The following is a 12,387-nucleotide window of genomic DNA, read 5'->3' on the forward strand; positions in this document are numbered from 1 at the left end:
GGGAAAATGACCAGGGGTGGAGTTTTTAGGTATATGTTCAACTTTATAAGAGGCTGCCAAATGGTTTTGCAAAATGGTTGTGCCATTTTCTACTCATGGCAGTGTATGAGAGTTCCAGTTGCTTCATATCCTTGCCAATACTTTATATGGTCAGATGGCATGTACTTTTTGATATTGTTCTCCAAATGTGTAGCAGACACTGCAAGTTGTTTGAACCAACAACTGGTCCCACCTTCTTTCTCTCTTACTTCCCATCAGTAGGCTGAGACTTTCCCAGTTTCCCTTGTAGTTATGTGTGTTCAATGTATCACAGTTCCAGTCAGTAGGGTGTAAATGAAAGTCTGCTGGGACCTATCTAGGTAAGCTTTCACTTACTTAATGAGGGGACAGATGTGCCACCACTGACCCTACCCTCCTTCCTCCCTCCTTACTACTTGATTGCAGACATGGTTCCTGGTGCTATGGTAGGCATCTTGCCACCCCACAACCCAGAGCCCCCAAACTAGCAGCCACCTACCTCCAAACATCAAATTATGTGAGAAAAGTAAACATGGACTTATTTAAGCCATTGTGCTCCATGTATTCTCTTATTTGCAAAATATCAGACTAACATGTCTCACACTCTTTATCATTCATTTAAGTGATACCAAAGAGGATTGCCAGTTGACATGTCTAATCTGAGAATCCTTGTTTCCCTACATTTCTCCTAACACATGGCATGGTTTTAAAATCCTTAATATTTTGTTGTTTTAATATATATTTACTTAAACATGGCTGAAGTGGGAACTTCATTTGCTTACAAGCTATTCATTGTTTTTTCTGTGACTTGCCCATATATGTCTTCTGGATATTCATTTGTAAAAACTCTTTATATCTTTTTTTTTTAATTTTATTATGTTATGTTAGTCACCATACAATACATCATTGGTTTTTGATGTGGTGTTCCATGATCCATTGTTTTTGTATAACACCCAGTGCTCCATGCAGTACGTGCCCTCCTTAATACCCATCACCGGGCTAACCAATCCCCCCTCCCCCCTCCCCTCTAAAACCCTGTTTGTCTCTCAGAGTCCATAGTCTCTCATGGTTCATCTCTCCCTCTGATTTCCTTCCCTTCATTTTTCCCTTCCTTCTCCTAATGTCCTCCATGCTATTCCTTATGTTCCGCAAATAAGTGAAACCATATGATAATTGACTTTCTCTGCTTGACTTATTTCACTTAGCATAATCTCCTCCAGTCCTATCCATGTTGATGTAAAAGTTGGGTATTCATCCTTTCTGATGGCTGAGTAATATTCCATTGTATATATGGACCACATCTTCTTTATCTTCTTTATCCAAGCTCTTCTTTAAAGAGCTTCTTTGCTCTTTCCACAGTTTGGCTATTGCGGACATTGCTGCTATCAACATTGGGGTGCATATGGCCCTTCTTTTCACTACATCTGTGTCTTTGGGGTAAATACCCAGGAGTGCAATTGCTGGGTCATAGGGTAGCTCTATTTTTAAATTTTTGAGGAACCTCCACACTGTTTTCCAAAGTGGCTGTACCAACTTGCATTCCCACCAACAGTTTAAGAGGGTTCCCCTTTCTCCACAACCTCTCCAACATTCATTGTTTCTTGCCTTGTCAATTTTTACCATTCTAACTGGTATGAGGTGGTATCTCAATGTGGTTTTGATTTGAATTTCCCTGATGGCTAATGATGATGAACATTTTTTCATGTGTCTGTTAGCCATTTGTATGTCTTCTTTTGAGAAGTGTCTGTTCATATCTTCTGCCCACTTTTTGACTTGATTATTTGTTTTTTGGGTGTTGAGTTGGAAAAGTTCTTTATAGATTTTGGATATCAGCCCATTATCTGTAGTGTCATTTGCAAATATCTTCTCCCATTCTGTGGGTTGCCTCTTTGTTTTGTTGACTGTTTCCTCTGCTGTGCAGAAGCTTTTTATCTTGATGAAGTCCCAAAAGTTCATTTTTGCTTTGTTTCACTAGCTTTTGGAGATGTATCTTGAATGAAGTTGCTGTGGCCGATGTCAAAGAGGTTACTGCCTATGTTCTCCTCTAGGATTTCGATGGATTCCTGTCTCACATTGAGGTCTTTCATCCACTTTGAGTTTATCTTTGTGAATGGTGTTAGAGAATGGTCGAGTTTCATTCTTCTGCATGTGGCTATCCAATTTTCCCAGCACCATTTATTGAAGAGACTGTCTTTTTTCCATTGCATGTTTTTTCCTGCTTTGTCAAAGATTATTTGACCATAGAGTTGAGGGTCCATATCTGGGTTCTCCATTCTGTTCCATTGGTCTATATGTCTGAAAAACTCTTTATATCTTAATAAAATCAGCTCTTTACCTGCTGTATTTGTCATGTGCTTCTCAACTTTGTGTATGGTAGGTTTTTTTGCAGGTCAGAAATTTTTAGCTTTTATATAATGTATTTTGAAGTAAAGATGTCCTATATTCAAATGCTATTTTGCGGGGCACCTGGGTGGCTCAGTTGGGTAAGCGGCTGCCTTTGGCTCAGGTCGTGATCCCAGGGTCCTGGGTTGAGCCCCACATCGAGGAGTCTGCTTCTCTTTCTGCCTCTGCCCCTCTCCCCTGGTCATGCTCTCCCACGCGCTCACTCTCTCAAATAAATAAATAAATAAATAAATAAATAAATAAATAAATAAAAATTTTTTAAAAATGCTATTTTGCTCCTTACTAGTTCTATGATCCAGGGGCTATTCCACACTCAATTATCTATCTTTAATATATTTTGTATATGTCTACATTGTGCTGGGATTTAAATCCAGGTCTTCCTGACTCTAAAATCCATGATCTTTTTACTATGTATCACAGTACTTTAAATCCTACATATTATAGGCTGTCTCGGGCCATTGGCATGCACACTATTTAGGTCATCATTCTAAGGGAAGTCACACCCGAAGTCACAGAGAATTCCTTAATTATGAGTACCTCCAATCTTTGTGAAAAATGCAGCCCTATGCCTTCATCTATAGGTTATGAACAGATATGTGGGTTATCCTTCTAAGAGAAATCATACCTAAAGCCCTGAAACAAAAACTGGCTTTCTTTGGTTTAGGAAAAGGTTGTACTCATACCTCCAATCTTTTCTAAAAATGTGGCTCTTCTATGATTTCATATGTAGGATATGTATAGATATCTTGTAGGTCCAAGTTTGTCTCCCAAGATCAAATCGTATCTCTTTTTTGATGATCTCTACTAAAATAACTTGTTTTAGTTCATGAAATGTTCCAATGCCATTATCAATTGAGCCCCAAAATGTTATCAACAATTTAAATTATTATTAACATAAAAAATTTAAGAACCATGGACAATCAGCTTAGTGTGGGCTTGTCTTTCCCTCTATGGCTCTATAAGGGTGGGTATTTCATTTTTTTTAAACCTACATGAAATTAGAATTTTACAGTTCATGCCAAACAAAATCAGCCTTTTCCTCAATCCCATTTCCATTTCAGACTGTGATTTTGCTTTGGCTTACATTTTAATAAAGTTGGCATTTTTTTACCTCTTCTGCATCTGGAAATTCCCAACTGGCTTTGTCACACTGTGAACTGAAAATAGTAATTCAGTTGGACTGAATTTGCTTTGAGGAATAAGCCACCACTTTTTACTTTTTTCTCCCTTATGATTTATTGATTTGCAAGATGTGCCTTGAAATATATACATACATATGTATATATCTATCAATACATATATGTGTGTGTGTATACACATGCACCCACACAAACTAAAGTTAAAAAAGAAAAAGAGTTTCGTGCATGTTTCAGTTTATTGTTAATCTTATTTCTTCATTTAGGCAGCTCCAAGGAGTTAGAAGCTGAATAAAAGCAAATTCAAGAGAGAAGACAAACAATAATATATATGTAGATTGTTGAAAATGCAATTGTTCCCATCTCTTTATTGCTTTTGGAAATAGGCAGTATTTTTTTAATGTGTTCAGTATTTAATTTTATGAATAATACATTATTCTGTTAATCAATAACTACAGGTAAATCCACTAGATATCCTATACCATTGTAACTCTTAAATGTTTGAAATAATGTGACAGTAATCAAAGATGTCAGGGTCCTGCTTTTTCACCACCTTGGAAAGCAAAGAGGAATGTAATTTGCCAGCTAAGAATGGCCACCCTGCTGATAGAACTTTCTTCTTTTGTTTGAGGATAACAGCAGGGTAGGGTGACCAACTGTCCCATTTACCCAGAACTGGGGAGTTTCCCAAGACACGGGACTTTCAGTGCCCAGAAAAGTCCTGGGAAATTATGATGAGTTGGTTAGCCTAGAGCAGGGAAACCTGTCAAGGGTGTTGCAAATTGCACCCATCTGGGTTTGATATTGGAACACATGACCATCCTTCCTGTGCCCAGAACTGAGATCATCCCTGGAAATGCTCGCGGTATCTAAATGGAAGAAAAAATTCTGAAACCACAATAAAACCTTAAATGTTTTAAAAGTTTAATATCTCCAGAGTAATCAGGATATTGATATAAACACAGTATATTCTAAAGCAAATTCAATTAAAGAAAACCAACCCTCCCTAAGATACATGTCAAGTCCAAGATGCACATGAACTTAGTGATTTGCTATGACGGGAAGAAGGACATTTACAGTATGGGTGAAAGTGCGATATTATGTCCAGAAAGGAATTTAGAAAGTAGCTTCTTTTATCATTATGAGCATTGAATTCTCCAAGATAATGGAATGCCCACTTTATGTGAAAAGTCACCAGTGGCTGATATTCTGGTAGCAACTTTCAAAAAAGCTATACCTGAATCTGCCACCATTGTCCACATTCAGCTATGCCCAGAATTAGGGAGCATGGCTAAACGCATCTGGTGCGAAGCAAAGACCTCTGAAAAGGAGATACAGTTGACCATTGAACAACACGAGGGTTAGGGGTACCGAACCCCTAGTGCGGTCAAAAATCTGTATATAACTTTTGATTCCCCAAAACATTACTAATAGACTACTGTTGACCAGAAGCCTTACCAATAACAGACAGTCGATTAGCACACACTTTGTATGTTCTATGTATTACATATTGTATTCTTATAGTAAAGTAAGCTAGAGAAAAGAAAAAGTTATTAAGAAAATCACAAGGAAATACATTTACAATACTGTTCTGTATTTCTTGAAAAAAAAAAAAAAATCCGTGTATAAGTGGATCCACGCAGTTCAAACCTGTGTTGTTCAATGGTCAGCTGTACTTACACTCTTGGATTACATGTTAAAAACTTTAAAAACAACTAGACACCTCTCTTATCGCTCCTTCACAATTGGCCATTTCATAGGAAGTGTTTGTTGAGAACCTTCCCGTCTACTTTTGGCACTGCTGAACAGTGTGCACAGATGGGGATGAGAGGGAAACTGGCTGAACTTTTCCCATTCTATTCTATAAGAAGAATCAGGGTGCAACCCAGACACCAGCCTGCCGTGCTTTCCCGCTTGATTCTCATGAAATCAGTTGGTATCTGCATCCCAGCTGCTGTAGAGATCCTCCAAGGATGCCTAGGGGTTGGTGGCACTTGGAGTTCTACTTCTTTCTGACTCCAATTCCTGCTTCTGATGAATTAGCTCGGTGTTCGGACCACTTCACCCTTCTGAGCTTATCCTTTCCGGTGGCCGTGGGGTTGCACCACTCAGATCTCTCTTCAAGTGAATTTCCAGCTAGGAATATGGTTAGCAGGTGGTGGCCAGCTGCTGTATTTACAGATCCGCCATGGCGTTTATGCCATGTTATGCTGCCTCAAGGTTACTCCCAGACAAGGACTGAGCACGGAAGGGGACTTGATCCGGGCCGCTGTCTGATGCTCTAATGGGCAAACTTTGCTCAGAGGCTCCCCATCAGCCAGGCCACAATGGTCCTAGAGCTGCACCACAGTCTAGGAGGCGTCTGTCCCAATCTTCCTTCCTTCTTTTCCCTCACAGGCAGTAGAGCTGAATAATGGATTAAGGGCTCTTCCTGCCTACTCCTGCTCTCTCTCCCCCTTATCTGTCATTAGCGTTTTCTTCATCTGTGTATCTACTTCTCAGAGGTCCTGAATTGACATGGTTCTTGATGTCACTCAAGGTACCAATGACACAAGTTCCGTGTGTAGCAGTTTTTTGTTGGACATTGAAGGCATAGGACGGCATTTACCTTGTAGTGTACAAATGATGTAAAACTGAATCTTTAGCATCCTTCTCCTTAAAATCTTCTGTTACACTCCCATCTCCGAATTTCCTATAAACTCTTTTTCCATAGGCTCCAACCTTTTGCCACATCTCTCACATTCCCAGTCTTGCCTCATTTCTTTGATCTCTACTCTGCATCCAATATTTCCTACGCCCCCTCAATCTTTGTTAACAACTCCCTTTACATACCATGTCATTGGGATATCACCTGCTACAGCTTAAGTGGTTTATCATCTCTCTTCCTGAGGGAACTGTCGGGCCAGGGCAAAAATAACATTTTTTTTCCAAACCCCCCACTATGCAAATATTCTCATGTTTATGCATAAAAAAGAGCTATCTCTATAACTCTACTCAACCAGAAAGAGTCTTTCTTTACCCCTATGAAGTCATGAGGAAAAAAAGGGGAGGGAAAAAAAGAGTTAAATGGTATTGTGGTAAAGATTTTATACATTTGGGATCTGCTATATAACATTCTTATTTGCCATAAAACCACCTGCAAGCATCTACTGATAGTCACCAATTCTAATGATGCAAAACGTGGAAGACATTAGCCAGCTGTTTACCAAGCCCATCTTCCTCTTTTGTTGGGTAGTTCTGTATGACTACACGACTGAATTGTGGCCAGTGAAATGTGGGCAGGAGTGATGTGTACACCACACACCACTAGGCCTGGCTCATAAAATTCCCACTTTATGGATCCTTCATGTAATCTTACATGATGGAAGAATCCTGGGTCTGTGAAGTGAGGCATGGAGAAGAGCATTGTATGTATCAAGAATTTTGCTGATTTCTTAATGGGTGGCTAGTTTTCTCATGATTAAGTTTTTTTTTTTTTTTAAGATTTTATTTATTTATTTGACAGAGAGAGACACAGCGAGAGAGGGAACACAAGCAGTGGGAGTGGGAGAGGGAGAAGCAGGCTTCCCGCGGAGCAGGTAGCCTGATGCGGGGCTCGATCCCAGGACTCTGGGATCATGACCTGAGCTGAAGGCAGACGCTTAACGACTGAGCCACCCAGGCGCCCCTCATGATTAAGTTTTAAGAGTTGTTTATACATTCTGGATACAAGTCCTTTATCAGATATATGATTTGCAAATATTTTATCGTAGTCTGTGCTTGTCTTTTGATTCCTTAACTGTGACTTTCAAAGAACAAATTTATTTTTAATTTGATGAAGTCTGTTTTATCCCCCAAAACCAAAAAATCCAGCCTAGCAATGGGCAGAGGACATGAACAAATATTTCTCCAAAGAAGACATACAAATGGCCAACAGACACATGAAAAGATGTTCAACATCACTTGGTATCAGGGAAATACAAATCAAAACCACGATGAGATACCACCTCACATGGGTCAGAATGGCTAAAATTAACCACTCAGGAAACAACAGATGTTGGTGAGGATGCAGAAAAAGGGGAACCCTCTTACACTCTTGGTGGGAATGCAAACTGGTGCAGCCACTGTGGAAAACAGTATGTAGGTTCCTCAAAAAGTTAAAAATAGAGCTACCCTATGACCCAGCAATTGCACTACTAGGTATTTATCCAAAGGATATAAACATAGTGATTTGAAGGGGCACATGCACCCCAAAGTTTATAGCAGCAATGTCCACAATAGCCAAACACAGAAAGAGCCCAGATGTCCACTGGCAGATGAATGGATAAAGAAGAATGGAATATTACTCAGCCATCAAAAAGAATGAAATCTTGTCATTTGCAACCATGTGGATGGAACTAGAGGGTATTACGCTAAGTGAAATAAGTCAGGCAGAGAAAGACAAATACCATATGATTTCACTCATATGTGGAATTTAAAAAACAAAACAGATGAACATAGGTGAAGGGAAGGAAAAATAAAGTAAGATGAAAACTGAGAGGGAAGCAAACCGTAAGAGACACTGAACTCTAGGGAACAAACTGAGGGCTGCTGGAAGGGAGGGGGGGTGAGAGGATAGGGTAACTGGGTGATGGGCATTAAGGAGGGCACATGATGTAATGAGCACTGGGTGTTATACGCAACTGATGAATCACTAAATTCTACCTCTGAAACTAATAAAAAAAGAGTATGTATTATCAATGTGTTCTTTTATAGATCATATTTTGGTGTTGTATCTAAGCAGTCTGCCTAGTTCAAGATGAAAAGTTTCTCTTTTGTTTTCTTACAGAAGTTTTATAGTTTTAGGCTTTACATTTTTTTTTTAAAGATTTTATTTATTTATTTGACAGAGAGAGACACAGCGAGAGAGGGAACACAAGCAGGGGGAGTGGGAGAGGAAGAAGCAGGCTTCCCACTGAGCAGGGAGCCCGATGCGGGGCTCGATCCCAGGACCCTGGGATCATGACCTGAGCCGAAGGCAGACGCTTAATCGACTGAGCCACCCAGGCGCCCCATAGGCTTTACATTTTGATCACAGATAATGTATATTGTATATGTGGGTGAGATAGAGATCAAAGTTTCATTTTTCTTTTTCTTTTTTGAATGTGTGTGGACATCCAATTGTTCCATCACCATTTTTTGAAAAGACTATGATTTCTCTGTTTTTTTTGCACCTATGTCAAAATTCAATTGTCCATATATATGTGGGCCTATTGCTGGATTCCCTATTCTATTCCACTGATATATTTGTCTATCTTTTTTAAAAAGATTTATTTATTTATCTGAAAGAGAGAGAGCAAGCAGGGGGAGGGGCAAAGGGAGAGGGAAAGAGAGAATCCTCAAGCAGACTCCCCGCTGAGTGTGGAGCCCAACATGGGCCTCGATCCCAGGATCCTGAGATCATGACCTGAGCTGAAATCAAGAGTCGGGTGCTTAACCTACTGAGCCACCCAGGTGCCCCATTTGTCTATCTTTATGTTCAATATCCCACTGGCTTGACTATAGCAGCTTAATAATAATTTTTGAAATAAGGTAGTGTTAGCCTACCTTTGTTCTACTTTTTAAATGTTGTTTTGATTATTCTAGGTTCTTTGCATTTCCATATGAAGTTTAGAATCAGTTTGTCATCTATAAAAAATCTTGCTGAGATTTTGATTAGGATTGCATTGAATCTATTAGCCAACTTGGGGGGAAATGACATCTTAACAATATTGATTGAGTCTTCTGACACTTGAATAGTGCATATCTGTTTATTTACGTGGGTACTTATTTAACTTCTCTCAGGAATGTTTTATAGTTTTAACTGCATGTTTCTTTTGAACATTTTGTCCAATTTATCCCAGATTTTCTACATGGGCTATGATGTCATCTGTGAATATAGACAGTTTTGCTTTTTTCTTTCCAATCTTTATTTCTTTTTCCTTAACTAACTTCTCTGGCTAGAATCTCCAGTACAATGTTAAATAGAGGTGATGAAATAGACATCCTGATCTTGCTTCTGATTTTAGACAGAAGGCTTTCAGTCTTTCACCAGAAGTATGATGTTAGCTGTGGGTTCTTCATAGATGCCCTTTATCAGGTTGAGGAAGTTCTCTCCTATTCCTATTTGCTGAGAGGTTTTGTCAGGAATGGATGTTGGATTTTGACAAATGCTTTTTCTGTGTATATCATCACATAGCTTTCTCTTTCTTTTTCTAGTTTGCTAGTATAGTGAATTACATTGGTTGATATTCATATTTTATGCCAACCTGCATTCCTGGGATTAACCCCACATGATCATGATGTGTTATCCTTTGTAATATATTGTTGAATTTGATTTGCTAAATTTTATTTAGAATTCATTTGAGAAGCACTGGTCTAGCACCCATTAAATACTGAAAAAGATGTTAGTGACCCCCTCCCCCAAATGTACATACCTCTTCTATAATTGTTGTTTTTCTGGAGTGTGATGAACAAAACTACACAAAATATGCCCAGTAGTGCATTTAAGCACCTGGGCAAATTTAATTAACCTGTTAAGAGTTGTCATAGGAATTTAGTTTAAATTACATTTAAACTTAAGTTGAGCTTCTATTTCTCAGCTACATGAAAATAATGAGCACATGTCCCTTCTTGTTTGTAACAAAGGGTTTCTGCAGCTGAGGGTTTACCTGCAATCTCAAATTTCTTTCTGGCTTTCTATTTTCAGTTTCTACACAAGCAGCAGAAAATACCACTTTTCAAAACCATGGCCAATGGGGTGCCTTTACATCCACACAGGACAGCAGGGTCAGGCTTCTGGTAGCGAGAATGGGGGAACCCATCCAAATGCATTATGTTCTGTTAAACCTCACACTTGAGATCCATTCACCCTTGAGCGCACAATATGTCCAATCCACATGCTATGTAAATAAGGCTGTTATGCAAATGGACACAATTCCAATGACTGTAATCTTCTAGCCCATTCTTACGTGTCAAGCAAAACCGGGGACAATGTGATGCAAGAGCAGACAATTGGTCTTCAGATTGAGTCCTTTGTGTCATCACCTTCCAACATTTCCTGGGTTAGTGTCATGGGCTGCTTAACACAGCCATTCAAATTGCCCAAGCCAAAAGGAAAAACAGTCCTTTCTGTTACCAACCACAGACTCTTTATGGAACAGCTAGACAGATTCCTGGGCAGCAGCTGAGTATTAAGAGGCCCGGGAGAAGGGAGGCAGCAAAAGAATCAGCAAATGTTTGTGGGTATAGGAGGAGCTGTCTGTTGTACCATAATTCTTAATGTAATACAATCCAAAAATCTTTGTATAGAAAACAATGTTTAAGCTTAGCACATTCATGTCTAAGAACCTTGAATGTTTACAGTTACATCTGATGGTCAGCTGAGGCATTCAGGGTGTGGTAGAATTTAATCTCAGTGGTCTCAAGTACGTGTAAGGCAGGCTTGGTTGGTACTCCAGTTTGTCTTCTGACCATCTTCTGAATGGTCCCATTTGGGGCTCCAAAGAGACTACAGGGCGCCTGGGTGGCCCAGTTGGTTGAGCATTTGCTTTCGGTTCAGGTCATGATCCCAGGGCCCTGGGATCGAGCCCCGCATCGGGCTCCCTGCTCCGCGGGAAGCCTGCTTCTCCCTCTCCCACTCCCCCTGCTTGTGTTCCCTCTCCCGCTGTGTCTCTCCCTGTCAAATAAATAAATAAAATCTTAAGTAAATAAAATATTTTTTTTAAAAAGAGAGAGACTACAATTTAATCTAATAATTTATAATCAACTTTAGGCATGGTTGAAGGGAAATACATTGCTAAAATGAATCATGGCCCTCCTGTTTGCCTAATTTTCTTTTCCCTTCTCTCGGTCTCTATTTGCTATTAGTATATTCTAGGCAAAGATAGGATGGTAAATCACTAGAAGTTTTGCTGAGTGGGACATATTGCTAAGGAAGCCCTGAACTATTTTTCGTGAGCAAACATTTCTAAATTTATGTTCGTTTTGGCATTAAGTGAAAGTGAACCATTTTTTCCTCCATTTCTTATGACCAACATAATTTGAATGCATATTCTTTCATTCAACCTTTTTTTGAATGCCATCTGGGTGCCCCATGCAAAGTTTCTGTTTTTAAAATAGCAAAGCCTTTGTTTGCAAAGATAATCTCTTGTTATTTATTTATTTATTTATTTATTTAAAAGATTTTATTTATTTATTTCAGAGAGAGAGAATGAGAGAGAGCACATGAGAGGGGGGAGGGGTAGAGGGAGAAGCAGACTCCCTGCCGAGCAGGGAGCCCGATGCGGGACTCGGTCCCGGGACTCCAGGATCATGACCTGAGCCGAAGGCAGTCGCTTAACCAACTGAGCCACCCAGGCGCCCCATCTTGTTATTTATTTATTTATTTATTTTATTTTATTTTTTTATTTTTTTTTTAAAGATTTTATTTATTTATTTGACAGAGAGAGACACAGCGAGAGAGGGAACACAAGTAGGGGGAGTGGGAGAGGGAGAAGCAGGCTTCCCGCGGAGCAGGGAGCCCGATGCGGGGCTCGATCCCAGGACCCTGGGATCATGACCTGAGCCGAAGGCAGACGCTTAACCGACTGAACCACCCAGGCGCCCCCTTTTTTTTTTTTTTAAAGATTTTATTTATTTATTTGACAGAGAGAGACACAGCGAGAGAGGGAACTATTTATTTTTTAGACACCAGCATACCTTAGACAGTGTAAGGCATATTATAAAACTTCCATAAATACTTATAAAGAACTCAAAAAATTGTATATTTAGAGCAACACTTTTTATTGTTTAGACATTTGGTCCAATGGTTTCCTTAACTCCTTATTTTCCA

Source organism: Mirounga leonina, unplaced genomic scaffold (genome assembly GCF_011800145.1).
Source record: "Mirounga leonina isolate KUSES-001 unplaced genomic scaffold, KU_Mleo_1.0 Mir_268, whole genome shotgun sequence".
Classification (NCBI taxonomy): domain Eukaryota; kingdom Metazoa; phylum Chordata; class Mammalia; order Carnivora; family Phocidae; genus Mirounga; species Mirounga leonina.